Here is a 20,989-nt window from a genome sequence, read left to right on the forward strand (position 1 = left end):
TTGCATACTGAAATAGAAATAGGCATTTTGAAATAAACTCATGGTGTGTTCATCCAAATCTGAAGCCCCTAAAAATTTCAGAATTATGGGGTAGGATTTGAAGCAGTTACATTAAGATTGATGTCATATTTCATTAGAGCATTGATTCCTAGGCTCTTAATCACTGGGAGTTTTTTTATTAGCATTGTTCTCTGCAAGCAGTCACTTATCTTAGGTCATCACTGTGTATTCAAGTCCACAATTGCTCATGGGTTCAATTGGCATCCTGGACTGTCAGATGGACCAATAACATTCCAGAAATTTCTGTGACTTCAACAAATGTCAATCATAGCGACTAGTGTGATACACCTTAGTGAATGGGGTAGATACTGTTCTGCTCAAAAGGAAAGAACCTTGACAACTCTATCATAGGGAAGGAGTTGGGCCTTCATATTATCAAAAATAAGATATAAGTCATTATTGCTGAGTTTGTAAATGCCTCATGAGTCAAGATCCCAAGGACGGAAACACCTACATTTGAGATTTTTCTGAAAACCTTCCAGCTTTCAATAATTGTGACTTTTTTTTTTTTTTAAATTTAAAACAGAGTCTCACTCTGTTCCCCAGGCTGGAATACTGCAGTGGCACGATCTTGGCTCACTGCGACCTCCACCTCCCAGCCTCCCAAGTAGCTGGGATTATAAGTTGCCATCATGTGCAGCTAATTTTTGTATTTTTAGTAGAGATAGGATTTCACCATGTTGGCCAGGCTGGTCTCGAACTCCTGACCTCAAGTGATCTGCTCACCTTGGCCTCCCAAAGTGCTGGGATTACAGGCCTGAGCCACCGTGCCTGTCCAACACTTTTCTGAGTTGACTCATCTTGAGCCTGTCAACCAAGGACAGCTAGTGATGCCACAAATGTGGTTGTTCTCACTTCCCTGTCAGTGCAGACATCTCCAACCCATCTATACTCTTTCCCATTGAGTGATTCTTCTCAATGTAATGTTCTAAGCAATGAATGAACCAGAGCTGTTACTGGAGATGGAAGTCACTTGCCTTCCTGCATCCCAGGTGATTTGTTAATAAGGCAAGTATGAGGGATACAGGCTCAGATTCTCTTAAGTAGGGAAACTTGAGATGCCATGATAAGGGTGGAAGATATAGACATGAAGGGAACAAAGGGATATAGAGGTCACTCAAGAATAAGAATCTGGCCGAGCACGGTGGCTCATGCCTGTAATCCTAGCACTTTAGGAGGCCGAGGCAGGTGGATCATTTGAGGTCATGAGTTCGAAACCAGCTTGGTCAACATGGTGAAACTACTCTTCACCATAGTGCCTCGCTTCTTTCCCTCTTCTCCTCCTTTTCCTTCTCTTTGTTGCTCTTCTTCTTCATTTTTTTAGTTGATATTGCCACTCTCTCAGCACTCCAATGACAGCTTGTTTGCAAGATCATTTCAGAGGCATGATGCTGCTGTCAGGACTGCAGTTGTGGGAGGAGCTGACTCTCCCAGGGGTGATGCAGACAGGGTTGTGAAGAGACTGAGTCACACCCTAGGCTGAGTCACCTTCACTGGGTAAGTGTGGACCTGCAGCTGAACCACTGCTGGTGGCATGTACCCTAATATGCCTGTATCAGTGTATTACAGATTGGGCTGCCATAACAAAATACCATAAACTAGGTAGCTTAAACAATGAAAATGTATCTTTTTTGCAGTTCTGGAGGCTGGACATCTGAGATCAGGGTGTCAGCATGGTCAAGTTCTGGTAAGGGCTCTCTTCCTGGCTTGCAGATGGCTGCGTTCTTGCTGTGTTCTTACGTGGCAGAGAGAGAGAAAGAGAGGCTTTCAAGTACCACTTTTTATAAGGATACTATTCCCATCTAAGACTTGAAGATCCCATCCTCATGACCACATCTAAATCTAATTATCTCCCAAAGTCCCAGTCTCCAAATACAATCACGTTAGGGGTTAAGGCTTCAGCATATGGATTGGCGGAGAGTGGAGGAGAACAAGTTTAAGTACATAGGAATCAGTGAGGGTGATTTAAGTTGTAAGTAACAGAAGACCCAACTCAAAGAAACTTCAGCAATGATAGGCATCTGTTGGCCCAAGAAACTGGAGGCACGTTAGGGTGGCTGTCAGGAACAGTTGATGCTGAACAGCCCGAACCATGGAACTCTGGTGTCCATAGCACTGCCTTCATCCTAAGACTGCTTATTCTTTCAGTGTCGAATGTCTGAGACTTTGTGCTTCATAGTTCACCTCCAGTGAACATGTCTCCTAAGTTGAAATTATGTCATGGCCTCATTCCCACATCAATTACTGTGGCCAGTTAAACCGGTCAAAGTTTTTTCTGGGAGCTGAAGAATCAACCCATTCAAATTCCATAGCTACTTCATAATCTGAGAAAGAAAGGAACAGAGATGGTAGGAGATGATTATGTTGCCCATTACAGTTTTCTCTTTAAAATTGTCCACTTTACAATGTTGACTATGTCTGGTGCATGGTAAGTTCTCAGTAAATATAAGTAGTCTAACTTATATCCTGCCTGCGTATTAGGAGTTATTGTGAATGTCCAGGGAAGGGGTAATAATGAGATGGACCTACGGAAAGCATAAAGGGAAATGCTGTCAACACCTCTCTGAACTCTTATGTTGTGGCAACACAAAGAAATTCAAGAGAGGGGCAGAAGTTTGTGGCCCCAGAAGCTGCATTTGGGGTTTCACTGGGATCACATTGCATCTGTATGCACTTCCTCTTCCACATCTGGGGAGAGCTATTTTCATTATGGAAATTGGCATTGGGTCAAGCCAGCCTGGTAGGATCTGAATTTTCTCTTTACTTAAAACGTTCGCCTGAGGTCAGGAGTTTAAGACCAGCCTGGGCAACATGGTGAAACCCTGTCTCTACTAAAAATACAAAAACTTAGCTGGATGTGGTGGTGCATGCCTGTAGTCCCAGCTACTCAGGAGGCTGAAGCAGGAGTATCACTTGAACCCGGGAAGTGGAAATTGCAATGAGCCAAGATGGCACCACTGCACTACAGCCCAGGTGACAGAGCGAGACTCCATCTCAAAAAAAAAAAAAGAAAAAAAGAAAAAAATTTACTCTGACTTATATCCATACATCACATTGTAAATGACTTTGGAACATACCTAGTTAACAAGCTGGGAGTCCATTATGCTAAGTGAAATAAGTCAATCACAAAAAGACAAATACTGTGTGATTCCACTTATATGAGGTACATAGGGTAGTCAAATTCATAGAGACAGAAAGTAGAATAGTGGTTGCCAGGGAGTAGGGGAAGGTAGGAATGGGGAGTTAGTGTTTAATGGATACAGAGGTTCAGTTTTGCAAGATGAAAGGCGTTCCGGAGATGGATGGTGGTGATGGTTGCACAGCAATGTGAATGTACTTAATGCCACTGAACCCTACGTGTAAAAGTGGTTAAGACAGTAAACTTCTGTGATGAATATTTTACTATAATTGTTTTAAAATTAGGAGTCATGTGTGGGATTTCCCTTTTTACCTTTTACTATCATTTTTTTTAAAGCTCTTTTCTATTGCTACTTTAATCATCTTACTTGTATAGTCAGCAAAAAAGATGATTTGTTTTTCCACCCCAGGCACCAAGATTTCTTCTTTAAGATTAAATTTAGACCTTCTAGTGAGGTACTCTAGATTATTTTCTAGACTTACTATGTATTAATTTTCTTCTAAAATTTTCCTTTCCATTTTTGCCCTCTCTGATAGTGGAATTGTTTTGCAGCTCCTTTTTCTCCTTTTTCTTTTCCCAAAATTGGCTAACTTTAGTGACTATTAGAGTTACTGTCATCATACATTTTCTTGGGAGGATCAGAACAGCCCAGCCAAGTTTTGGGTAAGATATAGCAAAAGCCAAATTCTCCCATGGATTGTGGCTGCAGCCTGAGTGTCACATCCTTCGCCAGGTGCTCGGCTGTCACCTACTTTGCCAGGTCCCTTATAAACATGACTTCATTAGCCTGTCACAGCTTCCCTGTGAGGTGTGTGTCTCATTGTCATTATACACCAGGACACTCAGAGAGGTTGAGTAACTTGTTCAAATCTCACAGCTGGTATCCTTGGCCCTGAAGCTTGATAAGGTCTTTTTTTTTCTTTTCTTTTCTTTTTTTTTTTTTTTTGAGACAGAGTCTCACTCTGTTGCCCAGGCTGGAGTGCAGTGGTGAGATCTCAGCTCACTGCAACTCTGCCTCCCAGGTTAAAGTGATTCTCCTGTCTCAGCCTCCCAAGTAGTGTGCCACCATGCCCGGCTAATTTTTGTATTTTTTTAGTAGAGATGGGGTTTCACCATATTGGTCAGGCTGGTCTTGAACTCCTGACCTTGTGATCTGCCTGCCTCGGCCTCCCAAAGTGCTGGGATTACAGGCATGAGCTACCGCACCTGGCCAGGTCTTTCTTTTTATACTCCACTGCCTCCATCCAGTCTTTTCCTCCTATCAAGGCATTAGGATAGCCCCATCTCTGACCTCCTGGGGCACTGTCTGCATTTGCAGGGGAGTGAAAAAGCCTGCTGGGAAGAGCTGGTAGTAGAATCCCCTGCAGTAAGAGATGAGTTATCCTGGCTTTCGAATTGCCTCCCTCCTTATCCCCTAGTCTGCCCAATTCCTCCAGGTTCCCCTAGTTCTCCAGCTGCCGTCACCACATCTAACCCAAATGACACTTTGATCCTCTCTTGGAGCCAACATGGGTGTAGACAAACCCCCTTATTCTGTGTTCAGCAGAAAGAAGGATAGCACTTTTCACAAGTAAAGAACATTTTCTAAGAAAGAAGACAAAACCAAGCTGCAACCAGAAAAGACAAAAGCATCCGAGTAGATGTACTGACAGTGGACGTCCTGCCTCTCTTCGTAATTTAACTGCAGTCCTTCCAGAGTGGCTAAGGGTTTTTTTTTTTTCCCCATAAGTTATTGGAGTACACGTGGTATTTGGTTACATGAGACATTCTTTAGAGGTGATTTGCGAGATCCTGGCGCACCCATCACCCAAGCAGTATATACTGCACCATATTTCTTGTCTTTTATCCCTCGCCACCTTCCCACTCCTCCCCACAAGTCCCCAAAGTCCATTGATTTAGCTGCGGTTCTACTCCTCAGTCCCCTCAAGAGGAAGCAGAATCCCAATTCTTTCTTCCTTCCTAGGGCAACAATAGTTCTGAGTGGCCGATGGACCGCTGCCCCTCAGGAGATAACGTTCACATTTCTCCAGGGTTAAGGTTACATGACCAATTTCCACACCTGGAACTTCGTGTCCTCCTCTCCTGACAAGGGATTGAGGAAACTGACATACTGAGAGGAACTTGACAGGAGTTTAATCCTTGAGGCCACTCCCACAAACAAGATATTGTAAAGAAGAGTTAAGAATGTGTTCAAATTCCAGCACTGCCCACCGCTAGCTGTGAGACTTCAAGGTGGGCAAATTGTTCAGCCCTTTAAAGTCCCACTTCTCCCCATGTAGGGGCTCTGGGAGAACTGAAGAGGTTTGTACACACAGTGCTCAAAAAACTCCCAAAACATTCAATGTTATTAACAACCCTGGGAACTGGGTGTCAACACTCCACTTTTACAATTAAGACAGGTCTGCTGAGGTCAAGGCCCACGTTCTTTCTATTTCCCCATTGCTGCGGCCCTCATCTGAGCACTTGCTCTCATACTGCCTTGCACCATTACCAGACTGTGCATTTGTGGAGGCCATAATAGCCCTAAGTAAATAACTGTTTGAATTAAATGCATGAATGCCTGTGTTAGTAAAAGGAGAGGAAATGATTTGAATTTGAGAGACAGCAAAAGTACTTATACCAGAGGCGAATAGATTAATTCATTTAGACAGTTAATATTTACTGAGTATTCACAGGGTACCCAGCCCTATTCATGCTGATTCCACAATTTTGGATGCCTGGAGGGCATGGGGAAGGTAGGGTGGGGCGACTGGAAGAATGGGGAAGTTGGTCTAAAAAAGTCTGAATTATAATTAATATCCTTCTTTTCAGATAATTATAATCTTCAAGTTGGGTTGAAAAAGTATTGTTGGATTAAGTAAAAAAATGATAATATCATTTGCAATCGCTATATTAGTTATTGTTATGGGAAAACATTTCTGCCTCTTCTATCCCCAAATCCTAGTTACATGAATACTTTGCATAATCTCACAAAGCTAGTAATTTTAATTGTAAATTAGTATAGAGTCCAAGTGAAGTTTTGTATTGGACTCTTCCTATGGGCAGAAAGTGACACCATGCCTAGGATCAGGGGACAAGATGCCAGAGAGCAGGACTTCCTGTCTTGAAGATGATTTATGATCCCTGACTTGGTCATTCATTTAATTTAAGAACAGGACAAGTAGCACAGGTGGGAATCCCAAAGGTCACAGGCATCTGCAGTCAGTTTGGAGTAACATTGCCATTGCTACGAAGGCTTGATGCAGTCAGGGTCATGGATAGATTGGTGAAGCGAGGGGAAGACATGGAGGATTCCAGGGCTGAGAATCCCTCAGTGTTGGCATCTGCAGGTTCAGACAGGTAAGAGAACAGACAGGTTAAAGCAGGTTGGATCACAGATGACACGGTGATAAAGGACTCATAGGAGCATGAGTTCTTGAAAGTAGTGTTAAAATCAGAGTGAGATGAATCTGGGGATCTCAGTTCTCTTGCAATCAATCTTGAATCATTAAATGGATTTTGGTTGATGCAAAAAGGGGACTTGTGAAGGCAGCCTAGTAATGTGCCTCCAAGCATATAGTATTTGAATCCCAATCTGTCACAAGCTGACTGATAGCAGTAAAGTATGTAATCTTTGGGCTTCCACCACCTCATTTGTAAAGTGGGGATGACAACAGTACTTGCTTCATTTGGATGTCATGAGGATTAAATAACTTGGCAAAGGTTACATGCTTAGCTGTACCCAGCACCTAGAAGGTGCTCAGTACCAGGCAGCGATGATTATTATGAATGTGTAGGACCTAGATTACTATGAATGTGTAGGACCTCACATTTGGTTTGTGAGTTCCTCAAGGGCAGGTTCTATGATTTTGTCTTTAAGTGCTCATCAAATTACTTAGTTCATCACCCTTATTGTCGTTAATAAAATAACTCTCAGCTACTTTGAAACATGGCTTCTGCTTCCAATGGCGACTACTGTCTGATACCAAGCAACCTCTCCATGGACCTGGAACCAGCTCTTCCAGATTATTTCCACCAGCAAAGAGATAGCTGAGCCATGGCAATGTGCACAAGCTATCACATGAGTCATCCCTGTGCCCATCACATACCGCTACACTATTCCCTGGACCTCAGATCCCAGTAAAGTCGACAGTAGGGAGTACTTCTGAAAGCAGAAGTAGAGAATTGTGGACTCAGAGGGTTGGAAGGGATTTTGAAGGTCCTCCAGACCAACCACCACATAGTAACAGTAACAGTAATTAGAGTAACGACAAGCAGGAAATGGAGAGTAGTGAAGGGAGGAAGGAAGGGAGCCCTCCGAGAAAAGGCAAATGTAAAGGCCCTATGGTGGCACAACAGAAGCCTTGCTTCTAATTATGAGGTTATCAACTGTTCTCCTTTAATTTGGGTGGTCTGGGACCCCTGGGGAATAGACAGGACATCTCTTCTTCAAATACTGAGGTCTCTGGCTGAGAATTACTTTTGCAAAGAGGCAGCTAGCGTCTCTTGTGTATGTTCTCATCAGATAATCTTAGTTAAATTATAGAGATTTATAACTTTTTTTAACTCTACTCTCTTTTGTGTGGCTTTCTTAGTATGTAATGCATGTTACCATCTTTCTTTCTTTGCAGTTTTTAAATGTTAAGGCTCTCTACATCTCATACATTCAGTGTAGAATTTTTTTTTTAAAAACTCCCTTCATTTTCTTATTTTCTCTACTCTGCCTCTTCAATTCTTTATATTCTGCCCCTTTGCCATTGTCTTCTTTATTTATTTTCTTTTCTGTCTTATTCTCTGTTCATCTTGCTCTAATATTGCATGTGAGTTTCTATTCAGTGAAGGTTTTTATTGGACTGTTGCTATGGGCAGAAAGTAGTTAGAAAGTATCTTCAGCCCAAGACAACTCCATCTGTTTACAGAGAGGGAAAGCTGGGGGTTCAGCTCTGGACTGGAAACCAGGATTCTGGCCCTTCCCTTATTGTGTGGCTCTGACATTCCCTTAGTGCTTTCCATTCTTAGGTCTTAGAATTGAAAAGAGAGAATAAACTAGGGCATTACTCGGTAATGCATTCCATGAATCACCTTTTTATGAAAGTCTTGAAAGACACAGCTTCACCATTCAAGGTGCAAGATGTTCCAGGCTGATATTATGCTCTCAGAGAACTAGGTGTTCTGGCTGAAGCCCAGTCTCTGCTGCTCTATTGTCCACAGGCATTGTGACACTTTGTAATTCTGGGTAGGCTTTGCTTTAGAATCAGAGACTTTGTGAGAAAAGTTCTTCAAAGTCATGCAGTCCATCTAGCCATCTGATGTCTGAATCCCTGAATCCAGGGAAGGGAAACTCCTACTTCCCAAGGCAGCCCAATTCATCCCATGGCCAAATAATAAAGCTGAATTTTCAAAAAAAAAACATCTCTATGTGGTTGTTTGCTTAGCAGACACTCCTTCCATTAATTACAAGGTTATCAACTGTTTTCCTTTGTTTTGAATGGTCTGAGACCCCTGGGGAATAGATAAGAGGTCTCTTCTCCAAATACTGACGTCTCTGGCTGAGAATTACTTCTGCAAAGAGGCAGCGAGCACCTCTTGTGGATAATAGCTAGTCTTAATTTTCAGTAGTCATGGCTCATTTCCTTTCTATTAAGGTTTTTGCTGGGTGCTGTGGTGCACACCTATAGTACAGCTACTTGGAGGCTGAGCATAGGGTGGGAGGATCACTTGAGCCCATTGAGCCCAGAAGTTTGAGTCCAGCCTGTGTAATAAAGAAAGACTCCATGTAAAAAAAAAAAAAAAAAAAAAAAGAAAGAGAGAGAGACACACACAAAGGGCTTTAAAGAGTTATCAGAATACTGGATTAATATTGCATTATTTTTCTTAAATTTAGATATGGAGGTAAAAATGTGTCTCTAGTGTGTGGATCCATGTTCATCATCCATATCAGGTCAATGATAATAGTTAACACTTCTATAATAGCTTCCACTTCTATAGACGCTAACAATTCTAACACTATTATGTGCTAGGCACCATTCTAAGCATTTTGCAAAATTAAATCAAGAAAATGTCATTTTTCTAAACAACTTTCCTTATTTGCTTCCCTCCAGGGGCCCAGAATATGATGCCACACCAACAAAAGAAAGAACCTGATGTCATCTAGTCCAATACCAACTTTCCAGATAAGTGTCAGGATATATGCCTCACTGAAGGCCTCACAGCTATTAGGGGCAGTCAGATCTCCTGGCATCTGGGCCAGAAAATATCCTGAGTACTTCAAACATCTTAACAAGAACAAGCTGACTATTCATAACCAGGATCAAGTAAGGTATTTTAGGAACCTGAGATTATTTTATCATAAGAGCCGGTCTCATTTTGCTCAACATGTGTGCAATACTCTTCCACAAGATGGCAAAATCACTTTTCTATTTTTCTGAACTTTTTTCTTTAAAAATAAGCCCTTCTTTGAATTTCCCTTTAGGCACTTGTATCATCCCTCTTTCCATTTCCCAGGCTCTTTAAAAACCTTCCTTATGCAGCCAAGTGAATTTTTATTCAAGTTAGGACAGGGGTTTCTGGATTGGGAGCAAAATAGTCATTCGAATTTCTCTACAACTGACTCTCTTATCAGAACCGACAAACACAGTTTGGTTGACCTATTCAAGATCTGTTGGATCTTCCTCCTATGTGGCTTATGGTGAGGGATGTAAGAGCAGTGGAGGGAGGTGCCAGAGAGAGGGAAACCCTGGGTAGAAGAGGGACAAGGATGGCATCTTAGCTGGCTGCGTAATGAACAGAACACCTCCCTAGAGGGAGAGAAGAGCTGGCTCCCTGGCTGTTTGCTTCCATGGAAATCCATCTGATACCTGCTTCTGGGGCTGACCAGGAGCACCATATGGAAACTCCCTGACCAATTCTGCTTCTGAACATTTCCTCCCAAGAATCTCTGCCTGTGCCCTGTCCACATTTGGAACCAGGCCTGGCAACATCAATAAAGATGAAAGACTTTTGTCTTCTCAGAACATGGGGATATTCTAAGTCAACAGCAGTTTTTCAATAGCGGTTTGATGAATCAGTATGTGGATTACATAGAATATTCTAAAACTCATGTTTGCCTGCAAGAAGTGACAGCTTTATAAACAGTGTGGACATGGATGAATGAGTCAAATTCACTTTAAAACGTATGCTAAGACAATATCAAAACGATTTTGTTGTGTAAGATATTGTCCAGAATGTATTCATTGGGTTTGAGCTTCTTTTAATTTTACAAAGAAATTATTATAGCTATATTTGTTGGGAAAAAATACTGAAGATAGATTCGTTGATTTTTAGTTAGGTTTTGGGCAAAACATATGTTTTCTCTAATTATCTGAACTTTTCTCCACTTCAGTAACTAGCAAGATGGGATTTGTATGGGTTTTAGAGTCACACACACCTGGGACTTAACAATTGTGGGTGCTTGTTTATGTTACTTAACTCTCTGAGTCTCTGCCTCCTTACATGTGATAGTATTTATCTCACAAGCCATGATGAGCTTCAAATAAGATATTGCACATAGAATATATTTGTACAGTACTAGGTATACAGATATTCTGTAAAGGTTTCTCTCTCTCTCTCTCTCTCTGTGTGTGTGTGTGTGTGTGTGTGTGTGTTTGGAGAGAAGAGGAGGAATTGAGTTGATGAGTATGAATTGGAGGACCGTTCCAGAAATAAAGGATCTGTAAACATCATAAGTATCTAAAAACCAAATACAAACCCAGAAAGGAACAGAGATAAGAAATAGAAAAAAGAAGTTTGGAAAAATGCTGTCAACAAAAAATATTTATTAAATACCTGTATTTAGGGTCCTTTGCCAGGTAACCAATGTATGGGACTGAAGGATAGTGCTTGCCCTAAAGGAGTCTTTAGTCCATTTGAGGGAGTCTTTAGTCCATTTGAGGATACAAGACTTATTCATGTGTAAAAGACAATTAAAATGCAAAGGAATCATTACTGTTGCAGTTGAGAGGAGAGAGCAATCTCTGTATTTATCATGTCTTTGGAGACCATACAGAAGTTCAAGGGTGCTGTGGGCAGAAGGAAAGGGCAGATGAGAACATTTTGAAAGCACCAGCCTTATGAGTCTGATGACAAAGACTCACAAATGTCTACACATTTAGTTTTGTTAAAACAGCAGCGGTGAAAAATTATCTTAACAATCTCGGAAACAACAGAAAATCCCCAAACAATACTAAGTGGAGCCTGGTAGCCTCGCTGCACTTATGCCAAGGGGGAGGGGATGGATGGACTAGCTGAAGATGTTCAGTGCATACTCCTGGCTTCCTTATTCGGTCTAAGAGACACCGACACCGTTTGTAGAGTTATTTATCCAGATCCTCTTTAAGCTCCATTTCTTTCTCTTCCCAGCAGATCCCTAGAGAGATGCCCTTTCGACCCTCCATCTCTGCTAAATGCCTGTTGGATCCCAGCAGTGGAGGCTGCTAGATGGTTGGATTTACTTAGAACAGACTATTATGAAGGTCTGTTAGGGTTGGTGAAAAGAATTCTAGACAAATCTTCCAGGTTAGAAGATAAATGACAGCGCTTCCCAAAGGTATTCCCATGAGAAAGCACAGCCACCATCCTACAGAGGGTTAATAGTTTCCCCCTTCTCCAACCCCCAACTTGCTGTCAGAGATCAGCTAATCTGATAATTACGGCAACAAACACAGTTTAGACAAACAAGACCTGACCCTGAGGGTTTGGAATGAAAACATTTACTCTCTCCCTCCCCAGAGAGACGGTGCCTGGAGCATACACACAGAGAGACACTGGGAAAATACCCTTGTGCTGGAGCAACAGGGTGAAAACATCTGTGTTCCTGAGCTGCTTAGGAAGATAAAGTTGCTGGGGAGGCGGCTCGGGTGGGGGAGGCAGGAGAAGCGGGGAATGGTGCAGTCCGAGGGTGTGCATGTTTGGAGCAGATGGAAAATGTACCCCCATAACTGCAGATGTAAGCAAATTATAATTGATTTTACAACAGAGACAGAGTGAGAGGAAAGGTACAAAGGAGACCGATGCAGGATTTCAGTGAAAATCTGGGGAGTGGCTAACGGAAGAGAAACAGCTTAAAACACCAAAGTAGGATTTATTCCCCAGAGCAAGAGGGGAAAGATCTTCACAGCAGTCTTGACTCTAAGAAAATCTAATATCTGCCTGCCAGTGAGGAGACCCAAGCTCTAACAATCTAAGCTGGCCAGTCGTCTTCTTCCTATCCCCTAGTTTAGCTTCTAAACTGAACAACGTGCCCTTTCCCAGTCACTGCCTGTCCTCAAAAATTATCAAGCGATTTTTTCCCCTTTTACTTATAAAAGCAGCTTCCTAGAAGAAATCTTTCTGGGTTGCTTAAACCAGAGATTGTGACTTGGATCTGCCTCAACCTGGAATTCCAACAGTTACTCCTTTCCCAACTCCAGCCTGAAGTTTCCCTCTTCTGGTGGCCACACATCATTTCGGTTTTGCCCATGACTGAGGGTGAGTCAGCTGGCAAACACTCCTTGCCCCTTAGGATTCTCCAAATTAGATCTAGACATCCACATCCTTGGGGTATTTGCAGATCGCATATATGGATGCACCAAGCTAAGAGGATAACTGCTGTGACTGAAAATAGGATAAACATTTTAAATGAATTCCGTAAGCTGAAAGATGGTCTCAAATCAATAAGAACGCACAAGGAAAAAACGCAAAGCACTGCATTTAGGCCCGACAATCAATTGCACAGATATAGGATGGAAAACAAAATATAGACCTACAAAACAACAGTTGAAAAAACAGACCAGTTTTTGTTAGGCAATTGGCTCAATATGAGACAGCAATGAATCTATCTGCTTAAATAGTGAATGGAATCATAGTAGGCATTAATAAAAGTATTGTGATCACATTAATAGTTCCCTATGTTCTTAACAAGGGAAAGGTAGGATGGGACTGAACAAATCTTTTTCTTTTTTTCTTCCAACTTTAGCTGTTGGTTGACCAAGTACATGCAGTCCTGTAGGCTGTGCAGAGCAGTTTTGTTTTTTGTTTTGATTTCAGGTTCAAGTCCCCTATTGCAATCTATACAAGGTCCACCTTGGCAATTGTGAGTGGCTCCCACATCCTGTTTATCCTGTTTGTCCCACTTGCTCCTGTGTTTTGAGGCTCACTTGGCTGCTCCTCTGCTAGTCTGTTGGAGAGTCCTCTACTCCCAGAGAGAGACACCTCTTTCCAGACAGAACAGTCCTCTAACTGTTCCTCACACACACCATGGTCGTTTGTTCATTCATATATCCATGGAACATCCACTATGTGCCAGGCACTGTTCCAGGAACTGGGGACTCAGTGGTGAACAATACAGAGTCATTGACCTCATCAAGCTTCCACTCTCATGGAGGTAGGCAGGCCCAAAACAAAAACTTTAAAATGTCAGAAAATGAGAAGGTATGAGAAGTTACCCAGTACTTGAAAAACCTTCCACCTTCTGCCTAGGCTTTTCAGAATGTGACTTCCTGCTTCCCAACCCAGCTCAAGTTCCACTTTCCCCTTGGAGGCAGAGAACTCCTCTGAGCCGTCATCATCCCTGAACTGTTGCCCAGGGGCTTGTACCACATAATTTAGCATTCAACTGTGCTCTAATTGTTTCTCTAATGCCAATTTTGCTTCCCCAACAGACTGTAGGAGACTGTTAGCTCTTTGAGGTTATAAGATATGCCTTCAATTTAAATATATTTAGTCAAGCTCTAGCTAGGATGCTCTTTAGAGGGAAATGAAAAGCACAGTTCAAACATGACTTTAGGTTTTTAAGCCGATTCCCAGATAACAAGAGAACTTCTTCCTGTGCTCCTGGAATCCTCTAAAATAAGAATGTAAAGTTAGGACAATACTTTGTTTATTTGCTGAACTTACATTCCCCAAAGAGTCCTAGACTCTGTAAGGAAATCTTTAAAACAACAAACATACCTTAAATCAGGCAACAGCAAGATTAAGAGGGACCAGCAGGAGAGAAACATCCAACAAGCTCAAAGAGGGAGGAAAGGTAAGTACAAAAAATGTCAAATTCCAAAAAATGCTTCGTTTGGAGTTTAGCCCAAACAATATTCTTCTGGGCCCCCTCACACTCTGTGGAATCAAAGCAGGCCAAGAAAACCCGGAAACAATACAAATGGTCATCAATAAAAGACTGGTTAAAGAAGTAATGGTGCCTTCATACTGTGGGCTGGTATGTGGAAAAAATAAAGTAGGTAAAGCTATATACACAGACATAAAAAGTTTGATAATTATATAGTTTAAGAAGCAAGTCTCAGAGCAATATAGATAATAGAATCCTTTCAATTTAAAAATTATATGTATATATGTATGTGTATATGTGTATATATACATATATATATGTATGTGTATATGTGTATATATACATATACATATATATATATATATATATACCAAATTTGTTGCCATGGATATTTCTGGTAATGGGGTTATAGGTAATAGGTTGCAGGAGACAGGTAAGGGAATTTAATAACTTATTTTTGCTTTATATACTTGTGAAATGTTATATATCCTACATTTGTTTTATTTAGAATGAGCACTTATTGTTTTGATAAAACAATAAACAATAGAAACAACCAGAGCATTCATTGATCTTTCTTTTGGAGAAGACACACATGTTGTAAGGAACATGATCATTACTACTGTTTGGTTTGCTCCTTGGAGAATTGTGGGTGCCTTGTGCACCTGTGGAAGCACTTCTGGAGATAAATCCTAAGCATTTGTCAATGGACTGTACGTGGTTATCCCCTAGGTGACACTCCTAGGGGGAACAAAAGCATATCCAAACTGAAGACATGGCAGGGCACACCAGGGGAGAGATGGAGAGGCAGCCAGAGGCAGGTTTCACAAGTTTGCTTCCTAACGCAACTCGAGGATGCACTCAACAAAGGCCTTGACAATTTTTTTGTTGTATAAATGAATTCCTAGAAAAATATGTATAAGTGAAATTTTATATCAACTGTAATTTTAAGCAGCAAGGGAAAACAGTATTTAAGAGATGCTGAGGTCTGGGTCATGGCTTTGGAATGTTAGAGATGTTTTGAATTCTAAGTTTGCCACTTACTAGCTTTGTGATTTGGGGCACATAGTCACCTCTCATGTTTTCTTACTACCTCTCTGAGTCTCTTTCGGGGACTCTTCCTTCTCTTTCCATTCCTGAAATGCTGGCACATCCCAGGCTGCTGCCAAGGCCCTCTTTGGTCTTTCCTGGGTAATGTCATCTTCCCATAGCTTCAGTTCCCACTGCATGCCCATGGCACACATCGGCTCAGGCCAAATCTCCTCAGCTACATGCTTTGGCTAATACCTAACGAATCTCCATAGACATACGGTAAAACCCTTTAAGGTGTTTTATAGGGTGCTTCTAAATCTGGGTCCAGTGTATCTTGATACAAAATATTTTACATATTTATGGGGTACATGTGATATTTTGTTACATGCATGGAATGTATAAGAAGTCAGGAATATTTATCATTAGTAAGTGTTGGGAACATTTCAAGTCCTGGCTTCCAGCTATTTTGAAATATACAATACATTATTGCTAACTATAGTCACCCTACTCTGCAACTGAATATTAGGACTTAATTCTTCTAACTGTAAGTCTATATCCATTGACCAACTTCCCTTCATCCCCCTGCCATCCCACACACCCTTTCCATCCAGTGTACCTTTTCAGTCTTATTGCTGAAACCTCTCTTTCCTCTCCACTCGAATCATACCAAATCACTTTTCAGTTCTTTGACCATGTTATATGCTCTCTTAACTCTGGGGCTTTGCAACTGCTGTATCCTCAGCTCTGAGCCCCCTTTCTCCTGCTTTTGTGTTGGCTAATTTGTGCCCATATTTAGATCTCAGCTTAGACCTCACTTTTTCTGAGAAACCCCTCTTGATCCTCCTTGTCCAGGCTAGTGTGTTAGCACCTAACCTAGCAATTTCCTAGAACTGCTCTCCTCACACTGCACTGAATGGTTCATTTATACATTTGAATTGCTCTCAAGATTGTTAGCACCATGAAGGCCAGACAGTTGTGAGTCCCTTGGTATCTGGGGGTAACTGGTTCCAGGACCCCTGCAGATACCAAAATCTGGAGATGTTCAAGGCCCTTTTATAAAATGGCATAGTATTTGCATGTGGCCCATGCACATTCTCTCATATACTTTAAATCATCTTTAGATTACTTATAATGCTTAATACAATGTAAATTCTATATAGTTGGTTGCTATACTGTATTGCTATATTTTTATTGTAATTTTTAATTTTTTTGTCCCAGATATTTTCAATCAGCAGTTGATTGAATTCGCGGATGGGGAACCTGCAGATTGGGAAGACCAACTGTATTTGTCTTGTTTGTCACTGTATGCTTAGAGCATAACCTCTAATACTAGCGCTCAATAGTCCCATAATAATTATTGTATGAATTACCGTTATTATGAATATGAGCAAGGTGATATAATGGTTAAGAGTTGAACTCTGGTTTCAAATTTTAGTTCTTAACAGCTAATAAAAAGCAATTGGCTAAAATCAGCAGCTACTATGACAAAGTCATGTGGTAGCATCGGGCTCAGCAGAGACTTTACTGGGAGTTACCTTCCAGATGGGCATCTGAGAAGTTGGCACTGGGTGGTCTTTGGGAGATGCTTCTGCTTCAGGGAGTGGTCTCTGGGGACTGTTGTTATCTTCAGAAGAACGCTGAACTGGCTCTACCTTTAACAGGAACAGCTGCTGAGAACCAAGTCTGGGCTTGGCGGCCAGTGGGGATGGGAGCTGTCCCCAAGAGGTGCTTCTCGAGGGTGCTGTTAGGAACCCTGGCTGGAGGTGCTGCCCTGGGCAGCTGCAGGTAGCAGCATTGCTTCTCAAAGGGGCCCCAGGATTACCTGCAGCCAGACTCACCTAAAGAGTTTGTTGAAAATGCCTATTCCTTGGCCCTGCTCCAGATCTTCTGAATCAGGATCTGTATTTCAAACATCTTTTTAGGCTGGGCGCGGTGGCTCACGCCTGTAATCCCAGCACTTTGGCAGGCCAAGGCGAGTGGATCATGAGGTCAGGAGATTGAGACCATCCTGGCTAACATGGTGAAACCCCGTCTCCACTAAAAAATACAAAAAATTAGCCGGGCATGGTGGCAGCCGCCTGTAGTCCCAGCTACGGGAGGCTGAGGCAGGAGAATGGCGTGAACCTGGAAGGCGGAGCTTGCAGTGAGCCGAGATTGCGCCACTGCACTCCAGCCTGGGCGACAGAGCGAGACTCCATCTCAAAAAAAAAAAACATGTTTTTAAACATCATTTTAAAAGTCTGCTTCACAGATTTTTCTAATGTATGTTAAGATTGGAGAACCACTGACAGAGGCTGAGTTGAGGAGACCTTGGGATACCAATGCATCCCAGCCTCTGCTGTCTAGAGTGGAGAGGCATTTTTGTTTCATTACACTCCCCTTCCTGAAAATCCAGCAAAATCAGACTCCCAGGTCCTCTGCGTGGAACCTCAGACTGACTTGTCAGATCTTAAATGGTCGCCAGCCCTCAAAGACCAGCTGGAGGATGTAGCCTGGAAGAGATGTTTGTAAATCAAAGTACAACTTTCTTTGAATTATTAGGCATTATATGTACTTTTCCGAGGAGAACTTGAATGAGCATTTGCTTTGCAGGAACTGTCTTGTTAGAAATGATTTTCTTTTGTGAGAAATCTCAATTATGGTATGGCTTTGGTCTGGATTCTTCCTGTTGGGTCCTTTGAGGGTGACAGGGCCATCCTGGCACACTTGGTTCAGGTGAGTGAAATGTTTTGTAGGTGACATCTACTCTCTGTATCTGTCAAACAAAGATGGATGAGCAGGGCTTCGGCTGCCGCGGGGGACATTACCGCCTTGGTTTTCCCATCAAACTCTGTCAGGCTTTGTAACTTGAAGAAATGAAACAGGAGCTGGAGAGGGACAGTTCCTAACGAGCTGTCAGCAGGGCCGCCACGGGCTGGAAGCCTCCCTCTCTGTCGGCCTGCCTCAGCCCTGACTTTGTTCCAATGCCATTAGGGCAAAATCCTTGATTTTCTCCTACAGAAAAAGAAGTGGCCTGGAGCTGAGAGGCACAGATTTATAAGTAGTTTCTCTCATTATGCACTTCCAATGCTTAATCACCATTTCAAAGAGGAAGAGCTATCACAGCAGACTTCGAGGATTTCTCCCTAGACGGGATGCAGATCCCTTCTCCTGCAGCTTAATCACTGTACTTTTCTCACTTGCCTGGAATGGAGGCGACCTAACTCTCAGCGAGGCTGAGTTGTAGATGGCTGTCTGTCCCCAGTGATTTTTAGGGCTGGGCTGAGGAAGGATTTACAAAGTACTAACATCAAGATTCTTCTAGAAGTACAGTGCTTGCCTGGGTGAGTTTTCCAAGGAAGCAGAGAGGCTGTTAGAGTCAATGCCAAGCATAATGTTGGATAGGGAGGGTATCCAGAGAAGTCAGGGAAACACAGTTCCAGCCATCTCAGGGTCAAGAAGTGACAGGCTCCATAACAAAAGCCCTGCGTGTCCTAGGAGCTTTTGTTTTGAGTTTATATTTAGATTTGCTTTGTTTTTTTTGTCAACCACTATATTATTTATTATAGAATTATTCATTCAAAATCGTAATATTAAAATAATAGTTTAGTTTATTATCTAGGATTATAGATGGTATGACAGCTGACAGCCCTGGTATATGTTTTGAATAGTTATGCAAGTAGTGCATGAATATGTTTTTGTTGTAAAATGTTTAGAAGTTTACACAGCAAAATGTCCCTTTCCCTTCCATTCCTATTCCCAGATGTAACCACTGTCAACAATTTGGTACATGTCCTTCAGTAATCTTTCTAGACGTTTATATGTATGTGCATGTATATACGCACATAGATTTTACATAAATGAGTTCATATATAACATATTGTTGTGTGTTTTGTTTTACTTAATAGTGTATATCTTGGAGATGTTTCCACAGCAGTACATATAGGTCTGCCTCATTAATTTTAACAGTGTAGTATTGCATCATATGGATGTGCCCTACTTATGTAATCACTCACTAATTGGTGGACATTAAAACTGTTTCCATTATGTTTGTTATTACAAACAATGTTGCCACGAGCCTTCAGGCATATATATCCTTGTACACATATTTTGGCAGGACAGATTCCTGGAGGTAGCCTTGCAGGGTCAGTGGCAAAGCTCAAGCCATATTTTTCAAGCAATTTTTAGCCCCTTAGCATTTCTATGTTTGCTTATTACACAATGGATCTAACTCTCCTCATCTCAGGACTCATCTCTATCAATGGTTTTCAACTCTGGCAGTATGTTAGATTCACTTCCACTGAATCAGAATCTTTTGGGAATAGGGCTCAGGCTTTGGATTTTCAGAAAAATTTAGAAAATTCTGAAGTGTAGCAAGGATTGAGAATCACTGATCTAAACAAAATAAAACAGAACTCTAGAACATTTCAAGATAATATTTAAAATAACCAATTATGGAAACAAATAGTCATTGATTAATCTTTAATTGTTTACTCTAAAAAGGTTTGAATAAGTCAAGTTGTCCAGGTGCAAATAAATTTTATATTTAATAATTCTCTTGCACTTTTATCTTTTGAAAATGCTTTCTTTTTTTAATTTTTTTTTTTTTTGAGATGAAGTCTTGCTCTGTCACCAGGCTGGAGTGCAGTGGCGTGATCTCGGCTCACTGCAACCTCTGCCTCCCAGGTTCAAGTGATTCTTCTGCCTCAGCCTCCCAAGTAGCTGGGACTACTGGTGTGTGCCACCATGCCCAGATAATTTTTGTATTTTTAGTAGAGACGGGGTTTCACCATGTTGGCCAGGATGGTCTCCATCTCTTGACCTTGTGACCCACCCATCTCGGCCTCCCAAAGTGCTGGGATTACAGGCATGAGCCACCTTGCCCAGCCAAAAACTAATAATAATAATAATAATATATATTTTTTTAAATCTCAGAGCATCTTCCCTTCAAAGCTGTGAGCAGGGTGGGTCAGGAACGGCCTTGTCCATTTTACAGTCCAGGAAGCTCATGGGGGTAAAATGATGCTTCTTAATTTATTGTGCTTGGGAAAAATCTGAGGATCATCTTAAAATGCAGATCCTCATTTAGTAAGCCCAGGGTGGGGCCTGACATTTTGCATTTCTAACAAGCACCTGGGTGGTGCTATACTGCTGGTCTGAGGACCAATCTTTGATTAGAGCACCCAGATAAAAGTCAGCTCAATACAAGGGAGAAGGAAATTCCCTAGAAGACACTATGTGTCATTGAAATTATAAATACTTGCCATAACAAAGAAGTGAAAGGAGAAGGAAATACAGGGTGGGGAAGGGTGGGAGACAAAGAGGCCCTTACTGTACATCAGCTAAGCAAGGTGTCCTTCATCCTAGGGTTCCTTGCCCTAAACAGGGGCATGTCCTGAATATGGCATTAAAAGCATTCTAAGTTGTTGGTTGTCACACCATCTATAATTCTGAAACTTTTCCAATATTGTTTCTTGCCTCTGACTATATATAACCTTCCCTTCTGGGGGATTCTGATGGAGCTCATGGACCCTTTAGTTCTCATCGCATTGCTTTCCATGCCTCACTCACAGCTCAATCCTCCCTTGGGGGAACCAGAGGCCCCAACTCCGAGCTTGACCTGTCTGTGCCCATCACCTGCTCTTTTGACACAATGGTCTTCCAGAGGAGACTTTGCAGCCTAGCTCTGGCCCCCACGCCCATCACACACGAAGGAGATGCTGCATGTC

The 20,989-nt window shown here is 41.9% G+C and overlaps 1 long non-coding RNA gene across 1 annotated transcript in view; it reads right to left on the reverse strand.

Annotated features, from left to right (window-relative positions):
* Positions 1–1,299: 1,299 nt before the first annotated feature.
* The window catches only part of LOC131383035 (uncharacterized), a 31,105-nt gene continuing 11,415 nt past the window's right edge, over positions 1,300–20,989 (reverse strand). The window contains exons 2-3 of the long non-coding RNA XR_009212734.1: positions 11,003–11,235; positions 1,300–2,384 (exon numbers count right to left, since the gene is read on the reverse strand). This is a non-coding gene — a long non-coding RNA (uncharacterized LOC131383035). The remainder of the gene's footprint in view (positions 2,385–11,002; positions 11,236–20,989) is intronic.

Source organism: Hylobates moloch, unplaced genomic scaffold (genome assembly GCF_009828535.3).
Source record: "Hylobates moloch isolate HMO894 unplaced genomic scaffold, HMol_V3 SCAFFOLD_3, whole genome shotgun sequence".
Classification (NCBI taxonomy): domain Eukaryota; kingdom Metazoa; phylum Chordata; class Mammalia; order Primates; family Hylobatidae; genus Hylobates; species Hylobates moloch.